At 39.4% G+C, this 24,334-nt stretch overlaps 1 long non-coding RNA gene across 4 annotated transcripts in view; it reads right to left on the bottom strand.

The window, feature by feature from the left end:
• The window catches only part of LOC133499947 (uncharacterized), a 148,389-nt gene extending 128,951 nt beyond the window's left edge, over positions 1-19,438 (bottom strand). For 3 of the 4 annotated variants that reach the window (XR_009794792.1, XR_009794790.1, XR_009794791.1), the window contains exon 1: positions 16,090-16,456. This is a non-coding gene — a long non-coding RNA (uncharacterized LOC133499947). Of the gene's footprint in view, positions 1-16,089; positions 16,457-19,421 lie in introns of those variants that run through there. The other variant, XR_009794793.1, reaches the window with a different exon arrangement.
• Between the last annotated feature and the right edge of the window lie 4,896 nt (positions 19,439-24,334).

Genomic DNA, 24,334 nt, shown 5'->3' with positions numbered 1-24,334 from the left:
CCATCCATCCATCCATCCATCTCTGAGCCGTTTATCCACACAAGTGTCACAGGAGTGCTGGAGCCTATCTCAGCTATTTATGGGCAGGAGGCAGGGTACACCCTGAACTGGTTCCTAGCCAATGCCAGGGCACATTTGACCGAACATCCATTCCCACTCACATTCACATCTATGGGCAAGTTAGAATCTTTAGTTAACATACCCTGAATGGTTTTGACATGTGGGAGGAAATTGGAGAGCCACACAGCACAGGGCGGGGCCGGGCCAGGATTCGAACTTAGGTCCCCGGAACTGTGAGGCAGACACTCTCAACTGTTGTCTACTGTTCAACATCTGGAATATTTTTCGTCAATTAGATTAACGATGTTATCAAGTTGTGTTCTAGTACAGTAGGGTGAAAGTTCCAAGTTGTACCAGTCCTGGGTGTATGCCACCTTCCGCCCGAATCTCGCTGGGTTGGGCGGCAGCACACCCGCATCCCTAATGACGATCAGCGACATGGAAAATTGACGCATGAATTCCAAGTTGTTTAATTTGGAATTCAATCAATGTTTATGAAAACTACACCTCTTAAGTAAAACAAAACTTCTGAGTCCAAACCATCTCCACCACATCGTCTAATAACATAATTGCCCAAGTCACATTTGAACATTTTCAGAAAAAAAGAAAAATGATGACAAATTCAAGAAACAAGAAGAGTCCATTTGCCTCGTGTTAACCTTAGCAGATGAGCTGGATAACTAAGATTGTACTTGGCCAAAAATAAAAATAAGCATTTTTGAAATTTTGACAGCAATTTAAAAATGATGAGTAATTAAGCTTAAAATGTCTCAAACATGATCAAAGTCGTGTTGTGTTATTCTTCTTAAAAAAAGTATTATTATTAAAAGTAAAGAACAAATGAAGTCAATCTTCACAGTTCCATGGTTCATCTTACTACAACAACATAAAGTCAGTGTTGTCTTTAACACACATCTTTATGTCCAAAAAAGTGAGCGAGATGCACACATGAAGACATAGAGGAAGCGACAATAAAATGAGGCTTGTCGGAACAAGACGAGGGCAGTAAAGTCAAGCTAAAAGCTCCATTATCAAGTGCTGTCTGTTTGAACTGTTTTCAGTTTCCATGCATGCAACACGTTAAAGAACTACGCTAATCGTCCAGGCAGGGCGAGTCCGGATGGTGTTTTTAAAACCAAACTAGTGTCAGGCTTCATTTCCTCCTCCACTGCCACTTAACAAAGGGGCATTTTGAAGGAGTACAGGAGGCCATGATGACAGTATGTCCCTAGAGCGTTTCCACCATGTTTGAAAACACATGGTAATGCTTTCTCTCAAATACATAAAAGGATAAAGAGAATACTACTAGTCCAAAGGGAAACAGAGCTGCTTTGGCACAGTGTTAATTTTTACAGCTTCTTCCTTCTTTATTTGAAACAGCATTAACCTTGAAGCCGCCAGACTTCTTTTGAAGTGGTCTCTGCCTTGCATGAGCATATCCAGTGTGAGGTCAGTCTGTCTGTCATTGAGCGCTATTAATGAATAGTGGCTTTCAGTTTTGAGCATTTTGAACATAAATATGGGTGAATATATCATTTAAGCATTTAAGAAAAGACAAATGGAACTCTTGTTGCTAGAACTGTAAAAATGCAATTACGTTTTGATTCATCTTGACTGAAACTGCAACAGATAGGTAGGAGGCTGAGAGATCTTGAGGCACTCTAATGTAGTAGACGTCAAAATGGGTAACAGTTATCCAAGTTTTGACATTAAAGACTTTAAAAAGGTGGCAGGTAGATTGACTGAAGACTTTAAATTACCTGTAGGTGTGAATGTGAATGGTTGTTTATATGTGCCTTCCAAATGGCTGGTGACTGGTTCAGGGTGTACCCCACCTCTCACCTGAAGACTGCTGACATAGTCTCCAGAACAGTCACGATCCTTGTGAGGATTGGTGGTATTGAAAGCGGTTGGATATTGAGAAAATATACAGTATATACGGGTGGAACCGTGGTTCAGCTGGAAAGTGTTGGCCTCACAGTTCTGAGGTCCAGGGTTCGAACCCTGCCCCGCCTGTGTGGCGTTTGGATGTTCTCCCCGTGCCTGCGTGGGTTTTCTCCGGGCACTCCGGTTTCCTCCCACATCCCCAAAATATGCAACATTAATTGGAGACTCTAAATTGCCCCTAGGTGTATTTGTGAGTGTGGCTGTTTGGCTGGCAACCAGTTTCAGGGTATACCCCGCCTCCTGCTCGTTGACAGTTGGGATAAGCTCCAGCACTCCCGCAACCCTTGTGAGGACAAGCAGCTAAGAAATGTATAAGTATATATATATATATATATATATATATATATATATGTATATATATATATATATATATATATGCATACACAATACAAGGCAAATACAGGCACCATAAAAAATTAAGAACACAATATACTGTACCAACAAGAACTGGAGGGGAAAGCTAGTATGGGGAGTTAAATCAATCACCCCCCCCACCTACCTTCCAACACGCAAACAATTGATTGGGGGGCATTACTGAATGTTCAAAGTGTGCATGTAACAACTGGTCCTTGCCAATTAAAGGTGTTTTTCCATACCTCCATCCCAGGACACTAAAATCTTTTTTTTTCCTTTAAGAAATGAATAATGTGAAGGTCAAAAATCCAAGGCAAATCAATGGAGGCACAACTCCCGCCCGCATTACCCTCTCGCATGTCTGCTCTGATTCTTGTTGGCTTGACCCCTGCTCTCGACCTCTAACCCTTGACCCTGAGACATCTGACCAGTCACCACTCTGGGGGAACTAAATTAATAGAAGCTCTGCTCGTTAATTGCATGAGGGGCCAGCTAAGAGATTCATCACCTCAGTCATTGCCATTGCTTTACTTTGACTCACCCGGCCTCCCGCCCACCTCTTCTGGTTTCCCAGAGGCCATTTGGGGGCAAGCCCAGCTGTGGTTTTCCTATAACCCTTCTTGTGTTTGCTGGGTAATTATTCAGCATCAGCCCTTATTAATCAAGTCGATGCCCTTACATTTTAAATGGAAATTGCTGGGATTAATACAAGCATTCATTTTGTCTACGGAATCTTGATGGCTTTAGTCCACTAATCGAATTGGCATAAAGAGGCTACGGCAGTGGGAGGGGCTTGATTGAATTATAGGATAAGCATTAGAATGTGTCCAACAGCAGGGACCTTAGCCTAACACATACAGTATATGCAGTAATAGTCTGAATTTACAAATACTTAACTTTGATTGACAGTCAAGTGGTCTTAATGTGTAGAACCAAATATTTCTGACTCTCACGTAACCAATTGTGGTAACTACAATATTAGAAAATACAATTGCATATGCAACAACAACCACGATATTTGATGCGGCTTTTCTGTTGGATATCATTACAGTATATTGTATTGTGCAAGTGGTCATCATGTTGCAGCTGGTCAGAGTATAGACAAAGTAATTAAGGAAATAATCAACATGCAACAGCTGCTGTTCTACCTTCTCATAGAAAATAGTATCCAGTACACATATGGCACAAATGATTGTATGTTCTCCTACAGCATGAGTTCAAGTGTACAATCGGTCCGACACCTACACACCACAAGGCATTACCATATTTATATGTCCACTCATGGAATAAATAAATGGCATCCCTGTTATTATATTTCCACTCACTGTCTGTTTCGTTAGTTTTGTTGCAGCTTTCAGGTCAGCCGAGAACACCAAGAGATGGAGCATGATGCCAATTATCTACAGGTACATGGCATCCAAAAACAACACGTACAGTATTGCCCCTACACAAGTCCATGGAAACACACTTGCCTATAAGAACTAGCACAAATGTGCATTTTACAATATGATGATGTGCTGAGGGGAAACCATGGTTGACAATCATTAAAAGCATATAATATTTGGTTTGCACTGCTGTAAACAAACAATACTGTTCCATAAGGACAAGGCTATTTTATCAACAGTACACGGTGGTACCTTGAAACTCAAATGTTCCCGAATAATATGCTCAATAGTCAAACATTTTGTGGAGTTTTAAGAAATAATTAGTCGTGATGTCATCCAACACAAATCAAGTAACAGGATGTTAACATCTCAAAGATCCTGTGCAAAGTGTCCAAAACACTTTTTTTTCCTATTCCAGCATTACAGTTGTATTTTTCGTCACCATAGTCAAGAGACGATTGCCACTTGTCATTGATGACCAGGAAAAGTGTTTTGGGCTAGGGTTAGGGTTAATTTAATTAAATTAGCTTCTATTTCCTGCTTTGTCTATATTCATGTTGGCTCGATCTGACCTGCCAACGATGACCTTGAACTCATCTGTTTGGTACAGTTTGTAACCAAAGCTAATTAGTAAAGTAAGAAAATTGTGTATTTATCGTCAGAAAAGTTAATTATTAATCAGAAAAGATTTTTGAATGCCATAATATCGAGTTTTTCCTGAACTTTATTGAGCCAAGACACCCATTTCACATTAGACAATCTCACACCACACCACCAAACACAATGTCGCAAACAATATGGATACTAAAATAATGACCTCAGACTACTCTCAAATTTACCCACGCAGTATAAAATATCGGCCTGTTTAATTGAACAGGAAGCTGATATACTCGCAGGATGCTAAGATTTTTGTTGAATACATAGAATGGTAACAGGTGGAAATGCAGTTTTCTTGTACTTGCTGGAAGTGGATAAATGAAGATAGTCATTAGCAATATACAGTTAATTTTAAAAAACTGCAAAAAAGTAATCATGGATCAATAATTCAAAAATATAATAAAGTGGTTAATAGGAATGGTACTTTTATAGTTCCAGAACACTTTTTTTTCAGTTGTGCTTTTCAATGTTTTCAATTTATGACTTTATTTCATCTAAGTATTTTTTGGGTCACTTGTTGTGATTCACTCACCTGCCATCTGTGGTGGCAATTAGAGACAGTGTGAATGCAAACGGGAATAGATTGTACAGTATGTGTCCTGAGATTGGCTGGAAACTACTCTATGTTCTAGTCTTCCTTTACTCATTTGGGGAAAAGCTTCTGCATCCTTCAACCGTGAACTGGATAAACAAAAAATGAAGAAACATCTAAAATTCAAAGATGTATCCCTAAATAGCTTTTCACCCTAGCATACACAAATACCATGAAGTTGGGGCAAAATATGTATATTTTTTGAGAGCAACATTCTGGTTGTTAGAAAAAAATAAAATGAAAAATACGAGTGTGTTACTCATTACTCAATTTTTAACAGTTGGTTAATAAAAAACTACATTTGGTTATGTTATGTAAAACCCATATCTAAGTGTAATACAAGAAATGAGTTTTTCCTCACCTATTTGCCATTCCACCTTTCCATCATTTTATGTTCAGCGCATTTCCACACCCTGGAACCCAGACTGACAGCGATTAGACGGTGAAGGCAATCAGATGTTGTATTCGGCTGCAGTTTGTTTGTGTAAAGGGCCTTGCTCTCGCTCGCCCTCTGTTCTGCCTCTTTCTCACCTTCTTCCGTGAGAGATGGCACTATAGCAACAATCTCGCATGGCGATCATCCCCCGTGGAGGTGTTCCAACATGTCATTCGTCTGTCATTTGTTTATCAACTGACAACAGCTCTATGTCTCCCCGCTGCATTTGTGTTGGTGCGTGCCCGTGTGTGCATGCGCGAAATGAGGAAAATGCACATTGTTGAAGATTTCTTCCCCCTTTTACCGCCCTGCAGCATCTCTTCTATGGGTATCATCTCCTCCATTTGATATGGCAGTGACATTTTTTGACAGCATGTAGATAGATAAGATTTGTAGCGCCTGTGAGCCATCTAGGGATTAGAAATACACTCTTTTTTTTTTGGCAGACGCTCTCTAGATAGCTTTTTGTTGGCAATGTGAGATTCAAGCAAAACAGTTCTTGTGATTGTGATCTATGTACTGCTCCTTTGCATTGCATTGACTGTGACACCACAAAAGACATGCATCATCCATGCTGAAAAAACACATCTTTCCAATTAGAAAGATAGGAGAGAAGAATGTTCATACTGTACATGTAGAGTATTTTCATACATTAGTAAGTGTATTTTCATACATTACTAAGTGCATTACAAACTCGCGCATCCTTAAAAGTACCAACTGTAAATCAATGAGAGAAAAAGTCTCCCCTTACCGCAACAGCAGGGCATTGTAGTGGATATAATTTCAACTCACTATTTGGGAAGAAGAGGCATATTTGTACATTTCCTCCCTTTCTTTGTTTTTTTCTTTCTTTCTTCTTGTTTCATTTCATCTTACACTAGTTTAAGTTTTAAAATGTGTTGAACAAATGTAAAAAAAAAATTAACAAATGTAAACATAGAGTATATAGAGCAGATCCTTTGGTTGCAGGCAGATGCAAGTGGATTTCTTTTCCTGCTGAATTTAGAGCTCCATCACAAGGGATGAATCCACTGTGAAAACTAGAGCAAAATAAACTAATTAGCATAACGAAAATAAAGAATTTGAAATAAATCCATACAAAACTTACGAGTAAACAAAAACTTTGCTCTCTCTGTGCACATGTCAAAAAGGGGAACACTGTTTATCTTCCTTTCCATCTCCATCCTATTTCTCTCTTTCAAACAACACTGTCATCCCGTGTTTCAGTAATGTTTATTTCACTCTTTCGGCCTCTTCTTCTCCCCGCTGGTAAACTGCACACATCCTCACTCCAACGCCCTCTTCAGTGACGGTGTTGACTAAACACCCCAAAGCAAAGAAAATAATGCACACAAATTCAATGTGGCAGTTGCACTCTATAATGTACTTTTTGAAACCCCAATAGCACCATCTATATTAAGGATTTTTATTCAACTTTCAATTATTTACATTTGTGAGACAAGTAAGCATATGAAACTGTAAAATGCATTAAGTTGTTATGTTGCAGTCACTCATGGCATAGTGTTACATTTGTACATTCGCCTGATTTAGGTGCAGACAGCACAATCAGTGGCGGTGCGAATGGTTGTCCATGTCTATATGTGCCCAGCGACTGGCTGACGACCAGTTCAGGGTGGAGTCTGCCTTTTGCCGCAAGTTAGCTGTGACAGGCTCTAGCACCATGTGACGCTGAAAAGGATAAGCAGTATCGATGGATGTCTTTACTTTAAAACATTTCAAGATTGGTGGCTTTTATGACAGTGAAATGTGTTAAATGTTTGACATTATTTCCTACGCAACAATTGATTTAAAGTCTGAACAAATCAGAGGTCGACCATTGTATTGGTACTGATTGTGTCCACCCAAAGCGATTCTACTATTCAGAATTTTTTAATTGCAAATTCCTGCTCCTTTCAAAACCATTTGACAAAAGCAAACAATTTCAATGCACCGCAATCACCACATTATGATTCAGTTTCACAGGGCTATCAACTTAGGGACATTTTCGGACATGGAGGCCAAAAAGAGAACATTCACTAACGTCCAAGCTAATTGAGACAGAATTATACAAACTGACCTTTTGAAACATTTCACATCTGTCAACCCCTTTCCTTTAATCCAAATATACAGAGGGGCAAGTAGTGTTGTCTTGGCCCTGGATCCAAGTTCCTTCTATTCATAGAGTACAGGGCAATGAACTGTTATCTCGAAGCCTCTGTCAAATCACTCATGTCCAATTTGTTTAGATGGCGGCCCAGAAAAGAGTTTGTGGGAGCTCACTATCACAGTGAGGGATGCGAAGTCAAGACTCAGAGTGCTGCTTATCAGCTGCGTTTGGCCCTCTGATGCTGCTGATGTACAACCGGTACCAATGTGGCAATTGAATATAAAGCATTACATTTCAACAGCTGGAGTAAAGTAGTATGTCATTTCCCCAACACAGTGCACAAAAGAGTCCAGGGATGAAAAAAAAAACCAAACACGTACATGTAACTCATCTTCTATTGGCCTTGCTTTTGACGCTTTTGGCTGTGGGATAGCTCAGGGTTGCCACAAAAAAAAAAGTATTTTCTTTAAAAATATGAAACATATGAAACCAAAAGTTGTAATCGTCCCAACTGTGGCCCCAATTGTGTGTCCTTGATTTTGTGACAAAACATTCACTATTTCATTCGAAAATCTATAATTGGTGAACAGACAATTATTGAATGGGAAAGGCAGCCAAGCACACAAACACAAAAATGAAAACACTCGCAAGAGCGTGGAGGAGCCACTAACACTCAACTAAATGTGATGAATGGCTAACTCGTGCACAACAACTGCAGCTCCTGACACATTTCCTGAAAGCCACACATACTACCGGGAAATGTACTACTGTGTGTGTGTGCACATTTATTGATACTATATCCGCATTTCCACTTATTCCAATTAGGAAACTTTATCTGATATATGAGTAAATTGAGTCACGGAACAAAAACGTGTTGGTCAAGGTACCCCTGTGTTTATGACTGTAGAATTACAACTTCATTTTTGTAAAATTACACACTTGACTTGAAGGGGTGAGTTGACCTCATATAATGTGAAAGTGCTCTCATTTTCAAAAATGATGATAATCTTTGTAACAGCTCTCAAGTGTTTCCAAAATTCCAACATCACTTGGCCTGACTCATGTTGGTATTCATATCAATATTGTCTGACGTGCATAAAACGACAGATGCCCTAGAATAATAATAATGGAAAAAAACCTCCTCAAAGAGTTTTGATTAAACTCAAGGACATTCTGTACATCTTTTGAACAGAAAGGCATTCATCAAATTTGATATCGACCCTTCCTGCTGACCTACTGACGGTAGGGTGGTAAAAAAAAAAAAGAAAGAAAAAAAAACACAGGCTGAGCTAACACAGATATAGGCAGCTTATGTGAGAGGTTATACCAATCAGAGTGTTACCAACAGTGGATTAATTCAAAACTAAAGGGATTACAGTGGAGCAGTTTACACAGATAAACACTGGGTCATAGGTAGAGGACTTGATTTTTCACATGAATTACCTCCTTGGTTGTTGTACACCGTGTCGGTTAAAGAAAGCAAAAGCGCCTGGCCCCTCATGTGCTGTGTTTGGAATGTAACCAGATATCAGCCCTTGATAGCTTCTGGTAGCACTCTATAATATAATAAAAAAGATAACTGAAATTCTAAATGTAGACATTGTTTACATTTCCCAAAGTCAAACATCTGTTACAGTGACAGGAGAAGGGTCACTCTAAGGAGGATTCCAGAAACGATGGGAAAAGCACTTGGCCCTATTACCAACTTTAATCTCCCACCTAAAAGCTTCCATGATGTGTAAACAAATCCCAAAGAGTCAGCTAAGTCTTTCCTCCTTCCCGACATCAGCGGCTCGCCCACCCAGCCCGCGCGTCCAGCCGGCAGGACCGGACGATAACTGAGGAGGTCAAAGTTTAAGAGGATCGTTGGAGATGGAAATGATGAGAATTGAAAAAGTCCACAAACAAATTAGCTAAAGAGTGGAGAAGAAAACAAGGCTGCTTAGTTCTGGAGGTGGCGTGTTAACTGGCAGTCTAAACAGACAGCCTCGGTTGAACCAAAGATGACTCATATCTGTACTCACCTTATCTAATAGAAACATAGCTTCTATTATTCAAACAAGTGTGTTATTCAAGGCTGCCTTTTAGAGGGAGATTTTGTCACAGCTGAAGAGGACAAGGTGTGACCTTAATTGTGATACGCTTGTGTGTTTTCTAACAAAGCACATTTTCCAGCATCAAGTGTTACGTGACCCTCTTCAAAGCCGCTCTGAAAAAAATCATTCACCCAAATAACTGGGCCAGAAAGAAATGTCCCAAAAAAAAAAAAAAAAAAATATATATATATATATATAGATATGTTGGGTGGAATGAAAATGATCATATATATATAGCACAAGACATGAAGTCAAAGAGCTCCATCTGGGTACTTTCTTTATATGAAAAGGTATCCTCTCACCATACGGGCAAGAACTACCGAGGTGAAGCAACTGCGAGCCGATTACAAAGAATAGATTGATTGAAAAAGATTATGTAACTATACTGTTAAATAGGAAAATAAAGTTCAATCAAACTCAATATTATGTCCCTTACCTTATTTTGTAAACTGTATGTTTTAGCGCCTTATAATACATTGTGTTAAATCCAGAAATAGACCCCTTAATTGAGACTGCGCTTGATCATTGGTGTGCTTTATGGTGTGGAAAATACGGTAAATGTCTTTTTCGGAGTCACTGATTGGATCGGCAAATTATAACAAAACCAATCATCACATAATGCAAAATATCGGCCAATGCTGATAAGGCCTATCAGACCAGTGTAATGTCAAGTAATCAGGGTACCTAAAGCATATTGTACGCTAGGATTCAAATAGTGGTGATGATGGTGAAGTGATATATTCTGTTCTGGTGTGCTAAATTACAACCCAATTATGTTGCATTTAAAGTCACACATCATAGCATCCATCAAAACATAACAATCAACACTTGAAAGGCAGTCTTTTATGATAGAGCTGTTGAATAGGATCTCATTAGATTGTACAAGTGGACCTAATGAAGTGGCTGATAAAATCATGACACCATTAGTACATTGCTGGGTTATTTCCCCAGCGTATTTGTCATTATAAACATCATGCTCTAATATCGTCAGTATGCAATTGTTGATATGAAGTTACAAAATGACGCCATTACTCAGAGGCTCCCCTTTTTGTGTAAAACTGTGAGCCGCATGCGTTTAGGTCGATCCCTGATTTAACCAGCCCCACATGTGATGCAGAGAATGGGTCTTTTCCCCCCCATCACTCCTGCTGGGACCTATACGCCTCCCGGTTCGTATGGACTTCAGTTTCATGCTCAAAGGGAAGTAGAAAATGGCAACAGGAAAAAAAAGTAAGTGAAAGAAAATAAACATAGAACATAGGATAATAACGCAGAACAATTTAAACCATATGTTTCTCTTGCAAGGAAACAACAGCAGCCGGGAACTGAAAATAAGACGGGGAATATGTCGACTCCTGTGAGAAATTGAACACATTCACAACATATGCTGAGTCTTCGAGAAATCATGATCCAATCCCAGTGGTCCATTGCAGGTCAACAGTGCTAAAAATAGTGGAGGGGAAAAAAAAACAACAGAATGTTCTTGTTTTGAAATGGTCAGCAACTTTATATCCACCCAAAGGAACTAGTTACACTTGGAACCCAAAGTAAAGGCTTGGCTGTGTTTCATTAAAAGATGTGTACAAGGCAAACTCCGACACAAAGTACTGGTATAAATCTCGAGATCAGCAACTATTGATAGGGCCTTGGCTACTGATTTGCTAACATGTGTGCATATCCATTTCCCTGACAGAGACTTATTGCAGACGACTGGGGAGGTAATAGAAGTGTCTTTAAGAGGCTGGACGTCATTTATTAGATGCGGAAGGTAGGTTACACCTGCGGTGTGTTCCATTAGTTCAAATATCATTGCTCCTCTCCTCAAGTACATCCTACTCTCTGCAGTGACTAATGGCAATATTGGAGAAGAGGTCAAATATCTCCTACTTTAATAAAACGCGGGTATTGGATATACATTTTTAGCCCAAGTAGGCACAATGGAAGATACCATGTCGCGCTCTATCCATAATGAATGTAAGTTCTCCACTTAAAAGTCGGTGCAGTGCTAAAATGTATGATGTATGGTTACTTGATTGGTGCAGTTACAGGAATAAAATTACTACCTATTTCATCTTCATGACTGCTAAATTCTCTCGCCGCTAATAAATCACTCAATGACTTTGTTTCAATACATCGCACACAACAAAATTTCATCCAGCAATATTATATACAAATTTGACAATACATAAAACAATAATGCTCTATTACCTTGGAACTAAGTAAAGTTCCTTGTGGCTGTCCAAGTAAGAATTCAACTAAAGTTCTGCAGGTGAAAAACAAAGAAGAAGAAATGAAGACTATAGACTGGAAAACAGATCAAATAAACGGGAATCTTGGGACAAAGTGTGTTTGAACTTAGACGTTCTACTGTCTAGGAAAAGTGGTCTTCACAAAGTTAAGGGACTATATTCAGGGGTGGACATTAGCAATGTGCAGGTGTGTAAGTGTAAGGAAAATCAAAGTGCAACAGATTCAAAGATATCACTGTGCATTTGCATACCAAACAGTTTGCATTTTCTTTCTTTTTTTTGTCTGAACAGAGGTAGACTGCGGTGGACTGCTGTCATTCACACATAACTTAATCAAATGACAAATACTTACTGAATAGCAGATACATTACTACATCGTTAAAGCCCCTCTAAATAAAACTTAGTTTCCCCCAAAGGACTTCCTTTGCCCTGGTCGCCGATTTAATTTTAAAAATGTTACCATTCACCAAATGAGCAAGTACACGGTCCAAAAGTAAAATTTTTTACGTTTGTGAATTTTTAATCAAGAATCTTGATAGCATGAGGGCTACAGTTGGAATTGTACTATAGTTGTTAGAGTACCCAGAAGACTCAATAAATGGAGTGATGCTATCACCAAGTTGGCAAGACTGATGAATACTCTTGTTCACTTGCATTGATGATACGTGCACAGCAAAATAAAAGCAGAACATACTTTGCATTTTATTTTGACGTCATAAAGGCTGCAGGGCCAGCAAGGGATTGTGAATGGGCCGGATATGGCCAACGGGCCGTACTTTGCCCTAATGCACTGTAAGGCTTTAAGTTCATCCATGAAGTCGGTGGGTCAGGAAACAAAATGAGCACCTACTGTAACAAGGTGTTCCTTTGAGACCCAGACCAGAATTGTTATACACACCCCTTACTATATTTTAAGTGGCCTTTAGGCAGGTAGCAGACTGCATACAATGAAGTGTGATTTATTTTATTTTTTTTCAGCTTTCTTGAACACTTCATACAGGCAATTCATGACCCTCAAATGTAAGTTTCAGTTGGTACTTGTATACCAAAAAAGGAGGATAAATGTACAGAACAAAAGCTAAACTTGACTTTCACCATTAAATGAGTTATGTTATTGGTTGGGATATGCTCTGTAGAATCCAAATGAAGGGAATAAAAATCACAATGTACTTTCATTCAAATCTTCATTCTCCCAGATTCCAAAATTTATGCTGATCTGTACCCAGTCCTGATTTCCATCCACTTTCATCACAATCATCCCTCTCCCCTTTCCTCTTGTCTTTCATTATTTCCTCAAAGTTTGTAACCGAGAGGAAAGCAGCAGCACTGCAGTCTTGCAGAGCACCCCGGGGAACTTATTATCCAGAGAGAACGAACAGTACAATGTATTCCGCATTCTGTCTACCTGTTGACTTGTTTTCCATTGATGTGCAAGGCAGGTGTCAATATCGGGGGGGAAGAAAGGAGGCAAGAGATCATTATCGACAAGAATTTGGTGTTGGTGCAACATGTGACAATGCAATTGAGACTCTCGCTACAGTGCTGTGTCTTGGGTTTAACTGTTGACAAATACAAGATTCTTTGTGCAAGGCAAGTGTCAATATCAGAGACACAAAAGGAGGCAAGAGATCATTATCGACAAGAATTCCTGTGTGGTGCAACATTTGACAATACAATTGAGACCCTATGCCGTGCTGTGTTTTGAGTTTAAATGTTGACAAATGTGAATCTTTTAAGATACTGAAGATAAAAGATATCTGTGAGCATTACAAACGATACGCAGCACTCCGTAGACACAGCAGCAATGTTGTCGAATGTCGAAAACGTAAGTCATCACTTTGTATGGAGAATGAGGATGCAGTATAGATAAGATATTAATAACCACTGAGGAGAGCAAAACTAAATATATCTTGAACTTTCCGAAGTGGTCAACATTCCATTATGTATATCACACCCCATTCTAATCACTGAAGCTAATTAATAATAATAGGATCACTGCAGCACAAGAGAAGAACAACCAGGTTAGTCATTAACCTTGAAACTCTCAGTTTCAAGGTTGTTTTGTTACAATTTATATCAACAATTGTGTGTGATGAAAATTTCTTTTCAACAAGATGATAGTAAGCAGGCTGGTCTTATTATGCAAAATGAGCTACTGTAATTACAAGTAATACCCAGCTTTAACGAGAAAGGCACCGTCAAAGAATAAGCACAATGTCTACTATGGAGCAGCCTCCAATTGTTTATGACACCGGCTCATAAACATGACAGTCACAAGGCTAGGCTTGTTGCCCCAAAATGATCAAATTACAAGTAATTAACACGGTATATTCAATCCTGCTTAAACATAAGGGAACGTCTGGGAGGAGTCATTTCCCCAGTAAGTAAACTGGCTCTAATCAATATAGCAGTGGCCTCTTGGTAACAAACACCTCATATTGTTACACTTAAAGTCAGGTTGGGCCAAATAAAGAGTACACGCACACACACACACACACACATGTCTGATAATACGGTAAAAGAATGAAGTGTAAAATGTTACGTAAAACGTTAAAGCAAATTCAATGAAGGTGAATTCTTGAAAAACTAATCCAGCATTTTCCAGAGTATAAAATGAGGCGGTTTTTAATTCCGGTCCATTTTTTAAACAAACAAATGTACAAAGCCAAATGGCCGTTCTACGACCATTTCCTTCTTAAATAATCACTGTCTTTCTGCTTTTGTGGCAGGGGGTTAACCAAGGTCAGATTAGGGACAAGGTCAACCTGCTGTCTTTTGAAATGTGTAAGGAAGTCTGGAGCCAATGTCAGTCGAAAGCATACCCCTCAATATGGACAGGAAAAAAAACGTGTACGTGTACATGCTGATACTGTGTCGAAAGTGAGGATGTGGATGGTGTGATATTGCTTCAGATATTGTTAAAACATACTCTTCTCCTTTACAATGGCAATATTATCAAAAAATGTACTGCAACCGAATTCTTTTTAAGCTATTTAGCGAAGTGCAACGGTCCCTCTGAAGATGAATGGTCTTTGCCTCTGGGCCTTTTTATGGTGTCTGTGTCCTGGGGGCTACAAAAGCTCTAGGGGTAGGATAGTGGGTTGGTGTGGTGTTGATGAGGCTGCTGTTGACTGCTGAGGGAGAACCTGGTTCCCCTGGTGAGTGGTGGACTGCGTGATCCTACCTCAATCCCTCACCAACCAATTTTAGCCAATATTTGTTTTTGGTCAAATCTAAAATGATTTAGTCAATATATTATTATTTGTAAAAACAACTGCTTTGTTTTAATTTGTGGACTATAGTGTTGGAGTGGCAGGAGTGGAGACAGTATGAAATTGTGTATCCCCAAAAATGCTCACCTTTCAGACATTCTCTGTTCTTGTTTTTTTTTTTTTTTTTTTAATGGCTCACCATCACCATTGGGACCTAAATTTGGTCTTGGGACCAATTGATTAGATTACTGAATGTCAGAATAAAATGCCATAAAAGTATTCTATTGACGGTCAAATGGGCAGTCACAATACCTTGACAACGCTCAAAAATAAGATTCAATACACTGCATCTATAGATGCGTTTTATGCTCAATATTCACATTCAGTTACTGATGGTGTATCGTTTTGATCACCTAATTTTGCACCCATGGTGACTCCAGTGTCCATTCAGGGTTTGGCGTGTATATGAGTATGATAAATTCTCAATCTGTGATGGACTTGTCGATCACTGCAAGTGTAATCTGCCCAAAGCCAGGGGTGATCACCACCACATTGGACAGGTTAAGCAGTATACAAAATGCATGGATGGACATTCTTGGACTTAAACTGAATTTTCTGTCCTTCAGGTATGCATAGGTAATAAAAAAAATAACTTTAAAATGCATGGCTGTCAATGTATTTAGCAGCAGTAATTTTGAAATAAAGATTTGGATATTGCAAACGGCAGTCATGTACAGTATAAACTGCAAAATGCAACTGTAGTGTAATTTAGTGAGTGCTGGTCACAATTCACATATTATTTAGTGCCATTAATTCTCAGATGCAGTAAACCACTTCTTTCAGCTGCGAAAAACAAAACAAAACATCAGCTAAATCAAGCGAGCAGGATTATGTATTATATCTATCTGCAGTACATACAGTAAGAAAAATAGGCCAAAAGAAGATGACACGTGGCAGGAGGGGAAGGTAAGGCTGATTGATCCCTTCTCCTTACCTTTCTAGAATGACTGTTTTCCTCTGCAGGAAGACGGCGCTCTGTCTTGTTCAAACCCCTCACTTGCATAAATGCCTTTGAAAGACTGGGAAAGAATATGTGCAAAGAATGTGACGCAAACTACGAATACACGAGTTCACAGATTGCACACAAACCACACACGTCTGTTTGTAGATGCGTTTCAATGGAGAATAGAGATACAGCTTTAAAACAGCGTCTCTTTCAGACAGTACTTTCTACTTTTTTAAAAATAGGAAAAATATGCAAAACGAGAGGAGAAACTAAATTAAGTTTCAGTCCAAGGTCAGTGTGTAGCTCTCTGAACAAAAGTCATAGCTCCCCCCAAAATAATATCTATCAACTTGAGGAGAAGGCGCCCTTGTCCCGACCCCTGTGGGGTTGCTGGAAAGATGGTTTCCTGTAAAAAGTTTATCTGACTGTGGAAGATTAATGAGGGAGTTTTCATTGGCTGCTCTAAAGATGACTCGCAGTATTTAGAGATGATAAGATCAGAATATTTATCGGGCCTCTTCTTCAGGTCATTTGCTATGTTAATTTTATGAGCTTGATGTTGCCTTTGTTTAGTGGTTATGTGTTATTCCTCTCCAAGCCTGGAGCAAGGAGAAGAAAGAGGGATTTGTATACTTAGCATGCAGTGTCTTCAAATTAGTCACCCGTGCATAATTATTTTTGTTGTGCAAGGGGATTCGGTGGAAAAACTCATTCTACTTGCTCTGTGTGAAGATTTAATTCCATTATTTTTCAATCTGATCAGCTTCTTGTTTCCACACCTTGCTTTTTGTGTGGGGGGATAATGCATTGTTAGAGGCAAATGTTGTCCGTTACTGATTTCTCACGGAAAACAAGATTTTTTTTTTTCTTTTTTTAAAGTTAGAGATGAAAATAGGCAGACTAACTATATCAGCACTGCCATTCATTCTTTTTGTAGGCCAATGCACACCTTGTGATCTTTTCAGTATACGACGTGCAACTGCGATAGAAATTGACATCAAAAGAAACTTACAGTTCATGATCAATTATGAATCAATCATTATTTATTCAGAATAATTTATATAAGCACAAGAGAGCAGTGCTACTTAATCTAGCAGTGGTGACAGAAATAAAAATGAGATTGTACTTAAGTTAGAACTCTTTCATTTTTGATGTCAGAAAATACGACCTAAAATGTGTTTTACATTTAAAAAAACTTAAGGTCAAGACAAACAAATATTTTAATAACACTATAAATCATCACTTTAACATATTGTAGAGCATTAAGAGTGATGACTCGATTGTCACTGTCACAAGCTCATTAAGTGATTTTTACTTTTACTGTCTAATGTTAAAAATTTGTAACTACTAGCAACCAATGAAAACCTGTTTTATAATGTCGTGCTTTTAACGAGAATCTACATTGCCTGCCAAAAAAATGTTTACGTCTGAAGCTTCAGACTACACTCATTCATTCATTTTGCTTTGAAGTAATGACTGACACATTTACTTTCTTTCAATTAAGTGCCAAAAATATCGGATTATGAATGGAATCCATTGAGGAAATGATTGCTAAAACAGTGTGCTTAAATTAAGAGGGTATCCTCATTTCTACTAAATAAGTATCCCTACGTCTCACAGTCTTATTTACACATTTACGCTTTGAGGTGTTGTTCAACCCATGGCGGGTATTGGTATTAGCTAAAGTTCGTCAACTTAATGCTAACACATAGTGTAATGCAAGTGATGTTACAGTAATTATAAACTTCTAAACACCTGTTATTACAACACACAGATCAGCATCATTTACAACAAAATACAATTCATCAATCAATTTTCTGAGCCGCTTGTCCTCACAAAGGTCGTGGGAGTGCTGGAGCCTCTCCCAGGTATGAACAAGATTGGGGTGCGGGTGGGGGGTGCAGCCTGAACTGGTTGCCACCCAATCACAGGGCACATAGAGACAAACAATACAACACTGGAAATTTGAAGACCCAAATGTTCAACTGAACCACATAGTGCTAGATTAAGATCATATATTTTCTGTGCTTGGTTGGGGATCGTTTCTTCTCTTAATTACATTGCATCTTCATCCAGTAGAGCTAAGTGCAGCCTGACAAAGTATCTTAGCACAACATGACACTACACGGATGGTGCACAACTCTAAATGCAGACTTGCCTCTATATTTTAAAAAATAATTTAAAGAAATCAATCACTTAAAAATCCAGCATAAGCAGGGGTGTAAAATACTGAATGAAGATCTTCCCTTTGATTTATTTCAGTTAGTAATTGAAACATACCTACCCGTTCAGACCGTGACATAAACAGTCTATTGAGTTATTGCTTCCCACAATTTACCATTGTTTTTTTTTCTTCTTCCATAAATTCAATATGGCATGAGGCTAACCAAATTCAACATCAAAATTCCTAAGAATCGGTTAATTAATCATGAACAATGTGCATATCCCTAAAAAAAAAATCATTTTTATTCTGTTTATTGTTAATTATTAAGACACTTGGGGAAATCTTGCCATTAATGGAGATGGATAAAGCATACTGGATATTTATAGGTTGCATTCTATTCTTTTCAGACCACTGTCAAGTTCATTAAATGACTGAAGTGAATGGATTGAAGCCCTTCAACTTGTTGGCGGACTCCTGAGATCATGAATCAAAGACAGAGGGTCTAGACATCAGGATTGGTCTAACGTCATCAGGCCAGAGCATCTTAACTGTGACCTCATTGCACAGCCCAATGAAATATCCATCGGCAGCATTTAGCCAAAGTCGAGATATGATGATGTGAAACCGAACAAAAGTGGACAACTATTAATTTGATGAATCAGGGAGGATTCCCATTTCATGACATCTGTGAGTTATTGATGTGGAATTACATGAATCTTTCAAACTGTTTTAAGTCATCCTCCCCCCTCCTCTCAATCCTCAAGCACTCACCATTAATGCCTAAATCAACAGCAGGAGCCAATTGTTAAAGCGAGGTTCTAAGTGCACGGTCCGATCGATATTGATAATGTTGGAAATGTGCAAGGAAAGAGAGTGAGAGTGGGGGAGAAAGCCACATAAATCTGGACGCGGTGAATAGGGGAGAGCAGCTGTGGTGGCCTCTGAGTTGTCCCCCCTCACCTCTTTGGAAACATCATCAGCACTAATCAGGGCCCCACTAAAGAAAATGCTCCAGCTTGATTTACACTTAGTAGCTTCTGCTGTGTAGCAGGGGGAAAAAAAGGCGGAGGGAATGAGTAAAACAGCATTGGAAAGCAAGAGGAGTGAAGAAAATTCAGAAAAAAAGATGAGTTGGAAGGTATTAATAACAACAGACCTCTAAAAGTAGGGAGCCACATTCCTTCAAGGTCAACTTCAGGTGACGCAAAAGGTTGTATAAAGGTCAAGCTGGATGCTCGTCGTGCGGGCCTCAGTGACATACAATAACACCTCCCAGTCTGCTGCAGACATGTGGGGGTCGCCCTTGCTCTCACATCAATTCGCTAGGCATGGACCAAGGCAATAAAAGAGATGGAGGGAGGACTTAGCCAGGAGAGAATGGGTGAGAGAAAAAAAAAAGAGAAAATGTACAGGCAGATTGTGAAACAGCTCGCCTTTCAACTACTAACTGCTTTTCATGTAAATGTCTAGGACTGACACTTCTTACACATCCCAGCCCCAAATCTGCTGCCTCCCCCCTCTCACAACTCCCTCGCTTTTACTCTAGTGTACTCTGTCAGCAGAAGAATAAAAGCGATGGGAACGCCGAGGCAGGGGCATGCGGAGAGACAGGAGTGAAGGAGAAGCGAGGAGGGAAAGGAAAAAAAAGATATAGGAGAAATCGGACTCTCGCCGGGGTTGGCGAAAGGTCAGCGGTGACAGGCTCTGAGGTTAAACTGCCGAGTTAAAATACTGTTCATTATCCTCTGCAGCCTCTTCCCAAATTCCCCTCTTTTGTGTCACAGTCAGTGCCCGGCATCAACGTTCCCCACCCCAGGATTTATTAGACATTGTTGAGCAGCGAGAAAGGGGACCTTTCTCAGAAATAGTCCCACTGATCCTATGGCAAGGACAATGCAGCTGGCAACACAATTATAGAGCTTGGCTTGAGTTATTTGGGTTTTAGCACTGACCCGGCACTGAGCATTTGTGTGTGTGCTCGGCTGACTTCATCTCCAAAAAGCATACTGAGAATTAACACCAAAATGATTTTCATATTTTCTGCACATTCAAAGAAACCTTATTTAATTAGCGCACATGAGGGGGAGTATCCATAACATGAATTAGGCTGAATCACATCCTCCATTACTCATGAGAGGGCAATGGGATGTGGGGGATAGAAATAGAACCAGACAAATTAAAACCACCACTAATTAGCGCTATGCAAAACATGTTGTTCGTGTATTACCTGATTTATGTGGCCTCCTGTTTATAAGGGCACAATGAGTTGGCCGTTCATCCTCAACAAAATATGCTGGAGAGTTTAAATCTCTTAATAGATTAATAAATAAATATGCTCACACTGAATTTCCCAACTATATTCGAAATGACTGACTGTAAAAATTGTAGAAAAACCTGAGCAACAATTAACCTGGAACACCTTTCATTTCAATGGGTTCAAACTGTCCATCAATTTTCATTTGCGATAAGAATGAATAATTGACTCCTAATGTTAAAAAAAAACTCTGTCATTGCTTGGAAAAAAAAAAAAAGAGGGTCAGAAGGGCACTGATGTCAGTGGTACGCTAAAGGTGACTGACTGAAGAGTTTCTCCAGACAAAACAAACCACCAAGAGGCTGCTTGCAACCCCCCACGAACTCCAAACTTTCTTCTAAATCGCTCTCCAGCAGCGCTGCCGTCTCAATCACCTCCAGGTCTGTCTGAATTGTATATTTCTATTTGAAGAGAAACATTGTTTTCATCTTTTGCCCCTCGACTCCCAAGAGGAATCACGGAAATAAGGGGGGAAAAAAGCTAAGACTTTAAATAACAAGAGAGTGCCATCAGTTCCCCTGCTAGTCAGCACATTAGCCTCGCCTGTGACGGAGCGTCTGACACCTACTAAAATGTTTCAGCTCGATGTGCGCATAAGAGCATAAATAATTCAAAATTAATCCCTGCTGAGGGGGACTATGGGAATCATAAATTATCAGAATGTAGTCCCTGGTGCAGGCACAAGATTGAAATACCCATGGTAACAATCGAGCAGAGGTGCTCATTACACCTTGTGAGAAGACAGCTTAAATTCTCAATATCAGCTTTGAACACATAAGAATGAGCCTCTCATAACACAAAGGCCAACACTGTGCACTATATTTGTTGTTATACTGCAATGTAATATGAGTACGCTTGAAGAATCAGCATCAGCTCATTTAAAAGGTTTGAAGCATAAATCACATGAAGAGGGGAAACAAAGAGAAAACATGGACACCCAAGGGGATGTTTTGTTGACATTTAAAGCAAGTTTGTGAAAAGATTAGCTCATCACTCTGCACCGACTCGAGACATGCTCATGGGGCAGTGATGAATGGCAGGCAGACAACACCGTTAATCAACTTCAGAAAAGATGGAAATATTAATACTCAGAATGAAAAGCTACACAGATTTAATACCAGGTATTTGATGCATGGAAAGTACTGTCGTGTGCAGAAGATGCTTTGTGGCTACCGCCCACGTTCACAACAGAAATTCTTGTAGTGTGACATAATTCATGACCAACAATTTGGCCCTATGATAGCCCAAGGATATCAAAAGTCGAGCAAATTAGATTTTTTGGATATCTTCCGTGTAGTGTGACATAACTCTGATAGCACACTTTGACATCTACCAATATTATATTATGACTGGCCCATTGCCCTCGTGTGTTTGCACGCCATGGTCACCATTTATTATTAGAGCACGATTGGACACAACGTATGTGCTAGCACTAACTTGTTAGGCTACATAACATTTTTCCGTATTTTAAAAAAAATGTGAGTACACTTCAACCAATCCTTGAATGCTGTCTACCAGAGACCAGTGATGAACAGCGCACATTTTGCTTTATTTTCTCCACCACGTTATTTCTCATTTGTCCCCCAACACTCACTCACATGCGCACACATAGAAACAGTACACCGGGGCAGCATATTGTTGTTGCCGCCGCCATGGTAACAAGCGCATCCCGTCAGGTAGACCGGTCACGGATTTTCTGCTTCCACCTCTCTGACAGTGTTTGATTTGACCAGATAAAGCTCAGTGATTGTAAAAGACTGGATACGGTGCTCTCGGAATATATGTCATATTTTGTTGCCACTGTCTGCCTGAGAAACGGCAAGATATTATGGCAGAAGTCTGACATTGGGCAATTAGTAAAAAACAAATTTGTCTCATAGTCTGATCCAGGACTAACATGAAAATTCAAAAGTGATCCATCCATCCATTTTCGATACTGCTTATCCGCTTCGAGGTCCCTATAAGCATGAGCCTATCCCATCATGTTCGGGCAAAAAGCAGACTACACCCTTGAATGGTTGCCACAACGGTACACACTCACAATCAGACCTTCACTGAGTGGGAAATGAAGCCACGCTGCTTAAACGGAAGTCAGGAGAGTGATCCATCACTCCATTAGTGACAAACGATAAGATAATTTATGCCAATTTGAACCCTGAAGAAAGTCATTCAAGGAAAATGTACAATCTGAATTGAGGAAAATTATTAGCCTGGTTTTATAATTAAGCAGTTTTACTTTTGGACATCACACTTCAATAAAAATTCAACCCAAAAGAGTTTGACAATCATGTCACATCATAACTGGTAACACTCATTTCATAGAGGCAAAAAAAAAAATTCCATACATTTTGGAGGGTCCTAATTATATTTCAGTAAAAGACAATTAGTTTGTAGAAAAAAAAAAATTGTCAGGTCGGGGAGTATTGTAGCAAAACGGTGTGCACTACTTGCGCACAACCAGCAGAGGCACTGTTTATTCACTCTTTAGTAATTTGTGCTCTATTGGCATAATGTCAACTGGAGGAAATTTTACAGGGCCTGCGGGGAGCATCTGAAAGGCAGTTCAGGATACTAATACTTAAAATAACAAAAAGAAACCTTTAAAAAGAGAAATAATTTAATGACAATTTGTAGCTCAAGCTAATTTAGCATTCATTTGGAATATATCCTTGGAAATGATCGGAGTCCAAACATGGTCTTAGACTGCCTGAGATTGTCAAAGAAACACCATTATAGCAGTTTAGTCTATGTACAGTATTAACAAGGCAGATGGAGCCTTTCTTCATGAATAAAAAGAGACAGTTTAGTTTGGCTGCCTATAAAATGGCAGAAAAAAAAGACAAATGTATGTGAATTTGCCAGTCAACAGAATATCAAAGCTATGGTACATGTGTCAACTCTGGCATAGCAAAACACTGTAAAAACACAAATTGATCCTCGGTAAGCAGGACTACTGTAGAGAGTGGCAGCGGTGGAGAAGGGAAGGATAAAAATATCCGATTTGAGAGTAGTTGGAAATATACATATCAAAGGAGAGACATGGAGATTTCCTTTGCCTGTGCATCCTATCAATGAAACCCCCCTCATTCTTTGAGTGAGACGAGGGGGTCTCGTACAAATTCCCAGGTAAGAGAGCCAGAAACCGACTTAGTGTGTGATGCTGTTTCTAATCCATAGGTACTATCAGAAGATTATGAGAAATAAAGTGTTGGGAAAGACATAAAGTAGGACTCAGTACACCAGCTGAGACAATACGGGTTTCACTCTTGTGTACGTACAATTAAGAAATGTATGCAGGAGGAACAATTCACGGTTGAGCTCATAAATTTACATACCATTTGTGTCAGAAAAAAATTCTTGATGGTGTCAATACTTCAAACCTAAACTATGATAGAGAGCCAGAAACTCTCTAAAGAGAGATACTGTGGTTTACAGTAGTGTATAATGTTCTGAGCGCGGGCAAAGTCGAGAATTGCTGCCGGACAACGTAATGATGCTTCACCATGACACTTTCTGGCCTTGCTGCAGCAACCGCTCTCCTCACAATCTAGATTTGTATACATTTGTTGCCTCTTTTTCAAGGTCAAGAAGATCATCAAGGGGATTTCTACAGAAGATGTTGAAAACATCAAGATGGCTTTTGATGGGAGACCTGAACCTTGGTCCTCAGAACTGTGAGGCAGATGTGCTAATCACTCGCTCACCGTGTCTCACCCTAAAAAAATATTGTTTTCAAAGGGACTTCTTTTAGTCTT

Source organism: Syngnathoides biaculeatus, chromosome 4 (genome assembly GCF_019802595.1).
Source record: "Syngnathoides biaculeatus isolate LvHL_M chromosome 4, ASM1980259v1, whole genome shotgun sequence".
Classification (NCBI taxonomy): domain Eukaryota; kingdom Metazoa; phylum Chordata; class Actinopteri; order Syngnathiformes; family Syngnathidae; genus Syngnathoides; species Syngnathoides biaculeatus.
Note: the sequence above shows the minus strand (reverse complement) of the source record. Positions and strands in the feature narration are given on the sequence as shown.